The sequence below is a fragment of the Somniosus microcephalus genome, chromosome 5 (genome assembly GCF_052327205.1).
Source record: "Somniosus microcephalus isolate GS21.2 chromosome 5, FLI_Smic_1.0, whole genome shotgun sequence".
NCBI lineage: Eukaryota > Metazoa > Chordata > Chondrichthyes > Squaliformes > Somniosidae > Somniosus > Somniosus microcephalus.
Window position 1 is genome coordinate 135,478,932 of NC_140991.1, and position 13,088 is coordinate 135,492,019.

At 45.7% G+C, this 13,088-nt stretch overlaps 1 protein-coding gene and 1 pseudogene across 2 annotated transcripts in view; one reads left to right on the forward strand and one right to left on the reverse strand.

The window, feature by feature from the left end:
• gabbr2 (gamma-aminobutyric acid (GABA) B receptor, 2) overlaps positions 1–13,088 on the forward strand; it is a 1,824,974-nt gene that overhangs the window by 1,134,997 nt on the left and 676,889 nt on the right. The window lies entirely within an intron of this gene.
• LOC147117347 (uncharacterized) overlaps positions 1–13,088 on the reverse strand; it is a 44,713-nt pseudogene that overhangs the window by 30,672 nt on the left and 953 nt on the right.

The following is a 13,088-nucleotide window of genomic DNA, read 5'->3' on the forward strand; positions in this document are numbered from 1 at the left end:
CAGAAAATGCTGGAAAAAATCAGCAGGTCAGGCAACATCCGTGGAGAGAAATTTGAGTTGACGTTTCGGGTTTGACCCTTCTTCAAAACTGGAGAGAAAAGGAACTAGATCGAAGGCAGGGCTGCGATCGGACAAAAGAATAAAAGAACCAAAAGAAGTAAAAGAGATTAGAAGCTAGACGAGATGGTAATAGGCTGGGATTAGGTGTAAAGTGTACTGGCAGGGCAAAAGATAGCTGCCAGGTGTGAGAGAGAAACAAAAGGAAAGGGGGGGGGGAGGAAAGGAGTGGAAAAATATAAGTAAAAATGAAATAGGGGCCGAGGTTATGATCTGAAATTGTTGAACTCGATATTGAGACCGGAAGGCTGCAGAGTGCCTAATCGGAAGATGAGGTGCTGTTCCTCGAGTTTACGTTGAGCTTCCGTGGAACAGTACAAGAGGCCAAGGACGGTGAGGTCCGAGTGGGAATGGAGCGGTGAATTGAAATGACAGGCGACCGGAAGCTCGGGGTCACCCTTACGGGCTGAACGGAGGTGTTCCGCAAAGCGGTCACCCAATCTGCGTTTGGTCTCCCCAATGTAGAGGAGACCGCATCGTGAGCAGCGAATACAGTATACTAGATTGCGAGAAGTACAAGTAAATCGCTGTTTCACCTGGAAGGTGCTTGCAATGTCAGTTTCAATGCAGCCTGTTTCAAAAACTTCACTTTGGTGCCTTCACAGAAACCACTAGAAAGTTATGTTGCGATAGATGTGATATCTGCCTCAGCTCAAACCATGTTGTTTTAGGTTTTCAACTGTTATCTTATTTTTTAATTAACCTATATTAATGTAAACCATTATTTGTGGCTCACACAGTCAATGATACAATAACATGACTACCACCAATCTTGTGAACGAGCATTTCTTAAAATGATGTGCACATCACTTTTCCAGCATAGCAGTAGTCCTCTAACTAATGCAACTATCTCTGAGAATGATAACCAGCCAACACGATTAGACATCACAAAATAAATATTCCTGAATCTATGTTGGAATGACCATTTAAGTAAAGGACTGTGATAACCAACTTTGGATTTCCGCTATTGCATTTCCTTTTGTTATATGTTATACTTAAAAGTTCTTAACCCCCATGAAGGAGAACTCATGAGTAATTCATATGTTCATGGTTATTATAGCATTTATGGATAGCAAAAAGCTATGTGTGAGCTATATGTGGAGTCTGAGATCACATGAATTCATCTGGAATCTTGGAAGAAGTTTTTGAAATGTTATGTTCTCCATTTATTGCCATGCAGTATTGGTAATTGTACAGTCAGTCCTATTACCGACATCTGTAACATAGCCACTGCAGTACATTGATAAAGTATTTGAGTACAATATAGCATGTTAGGGACTCTGAATGATTAAGAGCCAGTTTGTCTAAAGTTGTTTAAGGACTCATTTCCAGACAATGGTTTCATCCTGCTGTTTCTTTGTTAATAAGTTGTAGTGTCCTGTTTTCATTGAAGTTTATAACATATTCAGTAATCAGGCCTTTGATGGAAGCCTCAGACAATAAAAACTCGATTATACCTCATTCAGAGTAATTTTAGGTATATTGTGAATTTAAAATTACATAGGATATACGGCACAGAAACAGGCCATTCAGCCCAAACAGTCTATGCCGGAGTTTATGCTCCACTTGAGCCTCCTCTTGTCTTTCCTCATCTAACTCTATCAGCATAACCCTCTATTCCCTTCTCCCTCATATGCTTGTCTAGCCTCCCCTTAAATGCATCTATACTGTTGGCTTCAACCACTCCCTGTGGTAGCGAGTTCCACATTCTCACTACTCTTTGGGTAAAGAAGTTTCTTCTGAATTCCCTATTTGATTTCTTGGTGACTATCTTATATTGATGGCTTCTAGTTTTGCTCTTCCCCACAAGTGGAAACATTCTCTCTCTATCCACTCTATCAAAACCTTTCATAATTTTAAAGAGCTCTATTAGGTCATCCCTCAGCCTTTTGTACTTTTGTTAGCTGCCATCCAATAATTACTTTGTCTACGTGCGGGGAAGGTGAGACAATCTTTCTAGAAATTGGAGAAAATGCCCAGCTGGTTCTCTACTGTGCTGTTGATTGCCTATACATCCAACTTAATTGTATCAGCAGTCTTCAATTAACTTATGAGCATAATAACACAAGGGTCCACAGGTTCAAACTAGTTAAAGACAAATTTAAGACTGATATCAGGAAGTATTTCAAGTGGATGAAGGTGTGAGAAGAACAAAGAATCCGCAAGTTTGCGAATGACACAAATATATGTGCGGGTGTAAGACCTTGCGTAAAACAGATTTCAGGGGGAACTGGATGCAGTGGGGAAAGTCTCTTAATATAGACAAACTTAGTATGATGCACTTGGGTAAGTGCAGCTCCAAGCATGTACACACAATGCAGCATTGTGCACTCAAAGCTGCTGCATGGGAGAAGGACCTGGAAGTTATAGCGCATGAGTCATTGAAGGCCCATGGCCAATGCCACAAGGTTGGAAGCAAATATGGTGTTATTATGCAATTCCAGGACAATTAAATATAAAACAAAAAACATTGGAGTGAAATTTCAGTTTTGTGATGGGGCGGGGTGGTGGAGGGGTACGGGCGGGGACATCAAACAGGTAATATTGGATCAGCTTCAGGCGGGGTGTGTAACGGGTGGCCGATCTGCTGTTTTGCGCCCTTACTGAAGTTGAAGGTGCCATCCTTTCTTTGTATAAGGCCATGGTCAGGCGACATCTAGAATACAATATCTAGTTTTCATCCCTTCACATGATGGTGGACATAGAGGTTCTGGAAAAGGTTCAGAGGAGGGCCACTAGAATGACACCAAGTTTAAGGGCCCTTAGTTACCAGGACAAGCTTAAACAGTTGGGGCTTTGAGAAGCATAAGCCTCAATTTTAACTCCTCATCCGACGGGTGGGAGAGGATTGGGGAAGGGTGGCTGAATATCGGGATTGAGCAACGGGACCCCAACCTGACCCCATTCGCGCCTGTTTAAAATTTTACAAACATAAATCAGGCCATCGACAAGACTCCCGCAAAGTGCAGGTGGGGGCCTAATTATCATTCAAAAGTCACGGTCTGATGACATAATTGGTGCCGCGACTTAAATTTAACTGTAAGTGAGGAGAGACCCACGCTGTGGGATTCCTGGCAGCAGATCCAAGGCGGGAAGTGCCGACAGGGCAAGGTAAATGCTGAAGATCATCTCCTTTTAGCTCTCCTTGCGGGCCAGGAGGAGCAGAAATGCTCCCCACAGTCCTCACAAGGAAACCTTCAGCCCCCTCCCAGCCCGGATGTCCTCGCTCCCCACCACCCACACTCCCCAGCCACGATCGCGGGCCAGAGCCTTCAGTCTCTACTGACTGCCAGGGACAGGCTCCACGGGTCCCCGGATACGACCTTCTGACGTTTGTTTGCACTCCCGCCCACCAGCCAGGTTATCAATTTGGCCAGCTGTCGGACTGGAATCTGCCAAAGATTATTCAATATCGGGGCCATAGACTTTGAGAAGATATGATTGAAGTCTTTAAAATATTGAAAGGATTGGACTTAGTCCATGTGGATAAGCTATTTGAGTTAGATAGCTTTGGGGTGAACCAGGAGACTTAAGTTATAAAATCAAAGAACAACATTAGATGCTTGGAGATACTTCTTTTCACAGAGAGTCGACGATTTCTGGAATAAATTGCCTATGCTGGTAGTGAGTGCAGATTCTCTGCATGTATTCAAGAGAGATCTGGACGGGTTCCTGCGAGTGACCTATATCTTTCGATATAGAAGGATAGAAGATCAGTGGGTCATGGGTGTTGCATCTCCCAGGAGAGGAATTTCACTGAGATTTTGGTTTAAGGGTTTTTTCTTTTTTTTTGCCTTGCCTAGAAGATTGCATGGCTGCATGGTGGTACTGGGGGAAGCATGGTTTGCGAAATCAAATATACATTCAATTGAGAAATAAAAACTCCACAGGAAAAGTGATCCATCTGTGGCTAACTAAAGAAGTTAAGGATAGTATTAAATTAAAAGAAGAGGCTTATGATGTTGCAAAGAATAATAGTAAGCCTGATTGGGAGAACTATAAAAACCAACAAATGATGACCAAGAAATTGATAAAAAGGGAGAAAATAGAATATGAGAGTAAATTAGCAAGAAATATAAAAACAGATTGTAAGAGCTTCTGCAAGTATGTAAAAAGGAAGAGAGTAGCAAAGGCAAGCATTGGTCCCTTAGAGGCTGATACAAGAGAAATTATATCGGGGAACCAGGAAATGGCAGCGATTTTAACAAATATTTTGCATCTGTCTTCACAGTAGAAAACACAAAAAGTATACCAAAAATAGTGGCGAACCATGGGGTTAATGAGAGTGAGGAACTTAAAGTAATTAATATCAGTAGAAAAAAGTAATTGAGAAACCAATGGGACTAAAAGCCGACAAATCCCCTGGACCTGAGGGTCTGCATTCTAGGGTTCTAAAAGAAGTGCCTGCAGAGATAGTGGATACATTGGTTGTGATCTTCCAAAATTCCCTAGATTCAGGAATGGTCCCAGTGGATTGGAAGGTAGCAAATGTAACCCTGCTATTCAAGAAAGGAGGGAGAGGGAAAACAGTGAACTACAGGCCATTTAGCCTGACATCAGTCGTTGGGAAAATGCTGGAATTCTTTACTAAGGAAGTGGTAACAGGGCACTTAGAAAATCATAATGGGCCAGTAATTCCGGTCCCAACGTGTGAGTATGGACGGGGTACTCACACGTGGGCCCGTTGGAAGTGCCGGATTTCAGCATGCGCAGCGCATGCGCGGGAAACCGGCATTTCCTCCAAGGGGTTCAGAGGTCCAACGCGTGCGCGCAGGACTCTGCGCGCACGCATTGAACTTCCTTCTTTTTGACAGGTTTGCCCATATGTAAGGGACTCAACTTTTTAGAAATGTAAAAAGGAGACATAAGGACTTGATTCTTTAAGGTAAGTGGTCTATTATTTAAAATTATAACATTTTTTCCACAGCTTTATTGTTTTTAAGGACTTTACAGTAAGGTAAGTTTATTTTTAGACCCGATTTCTTAAAAAATTATTTTTTTCAAAAATTTGATTAATTGTTTAAAATAGTTTTTTAAAGTTATTTATAGTTCATTTAATTAGTGGGATGTTTTTTAAAATTTTATTTAAAGCTTAAGTAGTGTTTTGGGCGCCCGTAGTTTTCATGAGTTTGACAGTTCTTACTATCAAACTCATGAATGAAGTTTTCCCTCCCCTGATTGGCTGCCCAGTGCTCACCTGATCCCAGCCGGCACATCGAACTAACTACGCCGCTGGATCAGGCAAGCACAGCGCGCCGACAGCTGAACCGGGCCAGTGACAGAAATTCTAAGCAGTCCCAGGCTTCAGCTGTCGGCGCGCCGGGTAAGTGCACATCGGGGGCTTGCACGCGCGGTAAGCCCCCGAACCTAATTTCTGGGCCAATATGATTAGGCAGAGTCAACATGGTTTAATGAAAGGGGAATCGTGTTTGACAAATTTATTAGAGTTTTTTGAGGATGTAACTAGCAGAGTATAAGGTGTCACATAAAAGGTTGTTATGCAAGATAAAGGCATATGGGTTGGGGGTAATGTATTAGCATGGATAGAGGATTGGTTAACGGACAGTAAAAAGAGAGTAAGGATAAACGGGTCACTTTCGGGTTGGCAGTCTATAACTGGTGAGGTGCTGCAAGGATCAGTGTTGGGGCCTCAGCTATTTACAATCTATATTAATGACTTAGATGAAGGGACCAAGTGCAACATATCCAAGTTTGCTGATGATACAAAGCTAGGTGGGAAAGTAAGCTGTGAGGAGGACACAAAGAGCCTGCAAAGGGATATAGATAGACTGAGTGAGTGGGCAATAAGGTGGCAGATGGAGTATAATGTGCGGAAATGTGAGGTTATTCACTTTGGTAGGAAGAATAGAAAAACAGAATATTTTTAAATGGTGAGAAAGTATTAATTGTTGGTGTTCAGAGAGATTTAGGTATCCTGGTACACGAAACACAGAGCGTTAGCATGCAGGTACAGCAAGTAGTTAGGAAGATCAATGGCATGTTGGCCTTTATTGCAAGGGGATTGGAGTACAAGAGTAAGGAAGTCTTGCTACAATTGTACAGGGCTTTGGTGAGACCACACCTGGAGTACTGTGCACAGTTTTGGTCTCCTTATACTTGCCTTAGAGGCGGTACAACAAATTAATTGATTCCTGGGATGAGAGGGTTGTTCTATGAGGAGAGATTGAGTCGATTGGGCCTATACTCTGGAGTTTAGAAGAATGAGAGGTGATCTCATTGAAACATATAAGATTCTGAGTGGGATTGACTGGATAGATGCTGAGAGATTGTTTCCCCTGGCTGGAGAGTATAGAACTAGGGGGCATAGTCTCAGGATAAGGGGTCGTCCATTTAAGACTGAAATGAGGAGGAATTTCTTCACTCAGATCGTTGTGAATCTTTGGAATGCTCTGCCCCAAAGGGCTTTGGATGCTCAGTCGTTGAGTATATTCAAGGCTGAGATAGATAGATTTTTGGACTCCAGAGGAATCAAGGGGAATGAGGATGAGAAAGTGGAGTTGACGTCGAAGATCAACCATGATCTTATTGAATGGCATAACAGGCTCAAAGGGCCATATGGCCTACTCCTGGTCCTAATTCTTATGTTCTTATGTAAAAGCTACACCATGCTATGATGGGACAATAGCAATGGACCAGCTGATCTTTTCCTGTCCTCCATGTTCATATGTTCTTAGTAAATGAAATGGACTCCTGGGTAGAATAGTGGAAACAAAAACCCTGGCCATTTAAGAACCACTTGGATAATGGGGGGACTTTAGTGTCATTCTGGATGAATGAACAAAGATATCCGCAATTTTCTTGTGATCTTTTCATCCATGCCAAGGCATCTGTTTAGGAACATCCGAGGTTTTTGATTTGTGAGTTGGGTGCAAAAACAATCAAAGCCCATTAAATGTCAGAAGTCTGTGGTTTACATTCTGTTGGTCTGAAAATTGATTAATAGCAGGCTTACATGGCTAAGGTGAAAGGATTGCTTTGATCTGGGGTGGCAAACTCCTGTCAGTATAAATGCTGCTGCAGTTCTCCTGTTTCAACTGTATGTTTCTCTGTTAGAGTGATGAGAGGGGTCTCTGTGGAACAAAGAAGCCCCGGGTTACGTTCTGCAAAATCTCAATTGAAACATTTTGGAACGGTCGCTATTATTTTTGTGAGTTCAAATATTTTGTTAGTCAAGCTTTATTTTGCTGATTATCTGCTGTATTCTTTTTGCTTCTGTGTTATTAGAAACCTTGGCCCTATAAATGTACTGTTGTAAGTAGTAAGTACACGAGAGAAGCCCTTGTTCCTATACAAGACAAAGTATTACTATAAGGTCTAAGAACTAAGACTAAGGCCCTGAGTTTCTCCCAGCCATCGGGCGGGTTTTCATGCGGGCGGGGGCCGAAAATCGCAGAAATAGGGGGTCGCCCCCGCCTGATTCCCCGCCCCGTCTGACTTTTGGACCGCCGTTTCTCTCCGACCCGAATCAATCCCGCCCGCTGCTGGTGGGACTGGCCGTCGGGACCCTAATCAGCAATCATTGGCATGTTTAATGCCATTTTAAGGGGCCTTTGCTATTTTCAAGGGTTCCCCACGCTAAACACGCCTGCGGGGAACCCCGCTGATGAAACCTGGCGTGAAGCATCCCGGCTTGCTTGCTCTCAGCTGCAGGTCATTCGGGAAAGCTGAGATTTAATTGGAAAGCATTTGTATGTTGAAGGACCTTGTTGTTGCAGGCTTGGGGCTACTTGTTCAAGGCTTAGGCACAGCTGTGGAAGGTTGGAGCCTCACACACTTCTCCAATGTGACCTCCTGGGAAGCCCCTCTCGCCACCCTCACTCAGCGTTTCCTCAGCGGAGGCATCTACCAGAAGCATGGGACGCCTTTTTTTCCTTCCCTTCTTGCCATTAGAGGATCTCCAGCAGCAGAGGCGGCAGCAGCAGAACCAGGAACAGCAGGATCAGCACCAGGAGCACCAGGCTGCTGCTCACTCACCTGAAGCTGCACAGGCCAGAAGGGGCCAGCGCTTGGAAGTGGCTTGAGAGCACCTTGCTGCGCATTAGGGGGCCATGGGGACCCGTTTCTGCACTGGCAGTCCTACTCAGAAGGACTTCCATGAAGGTCTGGTTTCTCTGTTCAATAGATGGCCATCGCTCCTCAAGAGATGTCATTCTCTTATGAGCACTCACCATGTTTTCCATACCCTGGTGACTTATCGCCTCCATGGAGGTTGCCAACCTTTCCATGGTGATGCGTTCATGCGCCAATGACTCCACAAAGGCTCTGCTCATGGTCGCTATGGACTCCTCCATTTGCTCCACACTCGCAGCGACCCTGGAGACAAAACCTGCCAGAGACTCCTGCATCTGTGCATGGAGATCCATCACCTCATCTCTTGCAGATGGACCCAGAGGCAGAGGGTCGACATGCAGCGCAGCTGAGCTGAGCTGGCAGAGTCCTGCGCCCTCCGATGAGGACTCTCCACTGCTGTCCCTGTCTCCAGAATCTGCTGAGGCTCACTTGTGAGCTGTGAAACACCAGGTGACAACACTACTCTATGTCCCGAAGGTCCCCCCGAGGTGTGAGTGTCTGTGCTGGTGCTGGGTGCGCTTACTTCTGCTGACGCTGCGCCCTCAGAGGTTGGAGCTTCCTCTGAGGAGTCTGGCTGCACAGCCTCTTCCTCCTCCACAGTGGGGACAGGGGCTCTGGATGGTCCTGTGGTGGAGTAGAGGAAGGAGTTAGAGATGTGATGCCAAGGTTACATGCACATTGGAGTTGGCAGATGTTCATAAGTCCAAATGATGTAGCTTCAGAATCATAACAGCGACTCATGCTATGTCAATGAGAGAGATAGCAAACTATTCTGTCACCAGCTTGCGGGACTGCCCCCGTCTTTCCTTCCCCAACTTCCACGGCCACATCAGCCCCAACAATTTCCAGCACTCCTCCCTCCCAGGGGGTCAGGTGGGCTACTGAGGGTGGGCCTCCTCCAGTCCTTGCTCGCTCTCTGTTGTTGTGAGTTCTCTTTTCCTGCAATGAGGGAGACAAGTGGAGTTTGAGTGAGAAGGAAGGAGTGAGTGTAGAGATTGCATAGCATAGATACTTAGAGGGAGACAAAGATGGTGTGAGGTTGCAAGACCAAGGGCCCTCCCTGTGTGTTGTCAGCTGTGTTCAAAGCATCAGAGTGAGAGGGAGTGTGAGGGCTGCATGGTGGAATAGTTATGTGAATGTGAGCATAGAGAGAGATGAAATGGGTAAGGGTGCATGGATGTGACTGTGAAGTGGGATGTGGAGGAAGAGAGTGCTAAAGCTGAGTGCTGGTGGGGAAAGGCAATGGGGATCAGGCTGAGGGTGTTGGAAACTTCATTCTTGCTTTTCCTGTACGGTGAAGGTCATGGAATCGTTTCCAACACTGTATCCAGGTTCTTCTGGTGACTCCCAGCGAGTTGACATCTGCTGACAACTGCATCCATGCAGCCTTGGTCTCAGTGGGAGGCCTCTTCCTGCCTGACCTAGGGAAGAGGACCCCCCTGTGGGCCCTAACCCCATCCAATAATGCCTGCAGTGAAGCTTCGTCGAATTTGGAGGCAGCTCGGGGTCTGGCACTGGCCACAGCTGCTGCAGGCTCCTCTGCCATCCTGTATGGTTCGTTTGGAAGCCAACAGAGGATGCAGTGCTTGCTGTGGACCTTGAAAGCACCAGGAATGATGCACCGACCATAGAACATATATATCAGAAACGCTGCCTACGGAGGGCACGGACCATCATCAAAGACCCTACCCACCCCAGCCACAGTCTGTTCGCCCTCCTACCATCTGGAAGACGCTACAGATGCATTCGCACCCGTACGACCAGATTTAGGAACAGCTTCTTTCCCAGGGCTGTCATCCTACTGAACTCCACAAATAAACACTAAAGCCTGCACATCTGCCGATGCACTTTATTATGGTCATATTTATGCTAATATATATGTACAAATGTATGTTGAAATGTTTAAGTGTCCTAATCCAAATTGTACACTCTCGGGAGCCGCAAGCCTACATTTCGTTGTACTGCACTTGTGCACTAACAATGACAATAAAAGTTGATTTGATTTGATTTGATTTGATTTGATCATACTGTGGGGCTTTCTGACTGGAAATGGACAATTAGCAAGGCTGTCCACACGCTGGAACTTAATTGGCCACTTGAGGGAAAATTGCGTGCAGCTGGCTGACCCATTTTTTTTTGGGTCGGAACCCCACCTTCGGGGAACCCGACCATTTCCCGCACGATCCAGAAAATCAGGCCCTAAACCTTTGTCTCAAAACAATTTTATATATCCTTAATTTCCAAAGAAACTCTCCAATTCTATTGACCAATCTGAGTGACATATGTGTGAGAAGAGTTCAGCTTTTTTGGTGTCAGTCACTTCACACCACCCTATTGGTACCATTGATACCATTGAAATCAATGAAACACCGGCACCTTAACATAGATAGATCACCTACTTACTCTTTAGCTTCAAGTCTTTGCTAACAAAGGGCCTTACGCAGGTCTAGACAAGGCAGGACATATTTATGTTCCTCTTAACAAGCCATCTCCTGGTCTGTGATTTTGAAGGTTATCTTCTGTCTCTGGTAAAGAAAAGGTTGCATGTAAATAGTGCTTTTCATGTCCTCGGGACATCCCGAAGCGCTTCACAGCCAATGAATTACTTTTGAAGTGTAGTCACTGTTTTGTAGTGAACTGTGGCATCTAATTTGCACACAGTAAGGTCTGAAAACAGAAAGTGAGATAAATGGCCAGTTAAACTGCCATGATGGTGGTTTAGGGCTGTCATGTGATTATTTCCATCCACTTTAACAAGCAGACGTGGCCTTAGTTTAATGTCTCATCCAAAATAAAACATCTCCGTACTAAAGTACTCAAGCACTGAAATGGGATTTGAACCAACAACCTTCTGACTCCGAGATAAGAGTGCTACCACTGAGCCAAGCTAACATAAGTGCCCTCTTTTCTCAAGCACCTCCTCATGATCATGGTCTTTTGTACCTTAACATAATGGGGGCTAAGTTGGATAGCCCCCGAAAATGGATGCGCAATTAACCAGCATGCATTGATTGCAATGCAGGCAGTACGCCAACTTCGTGCTGCCTGCTCATTTGAAAGATCTCTGTATCCAACCAGCGCTAACCGCGATGTTCATTGCCTGGACGCATCTGCAGGGGGGCCAGTATGTGAGTGCCTAGCACCAATTAAGGCTAGCCTGGACTGCTTAATGCTAGCCTGCATTTCTTAAAGGGGAGGTGTATTGTGGCTGGAGCACGTGCTGGGAATCCTGGTTGAAGAGAATCTGACCTGGGAAAGAATGAGAAATGGCACAACAGGGGAGAGAGCGGGCTCCAAGGTTTTCGGACACTGCACTGGAGGTCTTGGCGGAGGAGGTGGAAAGAAGGAGAGATGTCCTGTATCCACATGGGGGGAAGGAGGCCCTCCAGACACACGGTCAAAAGTCAATGGTAGCAGATAGCCATGGAGGTCAGTGCCAGGAGTCAAGCCCCGAGGACTTGGATGCAGTGCTGCAAGAAGTTCAATGACCTCACACGAGTGACCAAGGTCAGTGAATGCAACCTCAAATGCCATATCCTACCAACTGCACCAGTAGCATCAGCCACTGCTCATGTGTCAGCCATGGCTCAGTTGGTAGCACTCTCGCCTCTGAGTCAGAAGGTTGTGCCACTCCAGAGACATGTGCACAAAAATCTAGGCTGACACTCCAGTGCAATGCTGAGGGAGTGCTGCACTGTCGGAGGTGCCGTCTTTCAGATGAGAGGTCAAACCAAGGCCCCATCTGCCCTCTCAGGTGGATGTCAAAGGTCCCATGGCACTATTTCGAAGAAGGGTAGGGGAGTTATCTCTATTGTCCTGGCCAATATTTATCCCTCAATCAACATCACTTAAAAAAAAATTATCTGGTCATTATCACGTTGCTGTTTGTGGGAGCTTGCTGTGCACAAATTGGCTGCCACGTTTCCTACACTACAACAGTGACTACACTTAAAAAAAAGTACTTAATTGGCTATAAAGCACTTTGGGACATCCTGAGGGCATGAAAGACGCTGTAGAAATGCAAGACTTTCTTTTTCCTCAAATCATCACACCCCCATCACTCACCTATCAACAATCTCTATCAATCAGGACTCAGACCTCACATTCATAGCTTCAGCTCACCCTCCCACACTTAGCACTGCTGCAAGCCTCAAACTCACATCTCACAGCTTGCACACTCTGCCAGCTATTCAACCATGACAGCCACATCAGCCAAACAGATTGCATGACACTCACTGATACACTTTCCTTTCTCTTGCAGGACAAGGTGGTGCACAACCAGAGGCAGCAGGAACTATCTGTAGGGGGACAGGTGGGGCTGCATGTCCTTACCCCCATGAAGGAGAAGGTATTGGTCATTATTGGGACAGCAATTGTTGAGGCCGTGGCCTGCAGCAGGACTGAAACCATCGATGATGATGGTATCCTCATACCTAATCCTCCTTCTCATATCCCACTTTCCCTTCACTCTCTCTTCTGATTTACAAGCTGCAGATGGTGTGAGCATGCACCGCTTAGTTTTCCCCCACTCCCCGCACCACAACCTTATCTTTGTGCCTTTTTCCTTTCAGATACCCAATAGGTGCAACCTGGCCAGGCAGTGGTGGAACACCAAGAAGACAGTAATGATGAAGACACAGCACTGTCACTTGATTTCACACTCACAGCCATGAGCTCAGATACTGCCATCATGCGTATCTTAGAGGATAGATTAGAGGTGGGATCTGCACGTGGTGAGATACCGGGCACGAGTGGCCCACAGCCAGGGCAGGGGCAAGGATAGCACAGATGCCAGCTTGCCGGAGGGCAAGGTCGCACACGGGTTCCGCTGCAGAGGACTCCGATCAGGACTTCGATGGGGCAGCCTATAGAAGACTGCT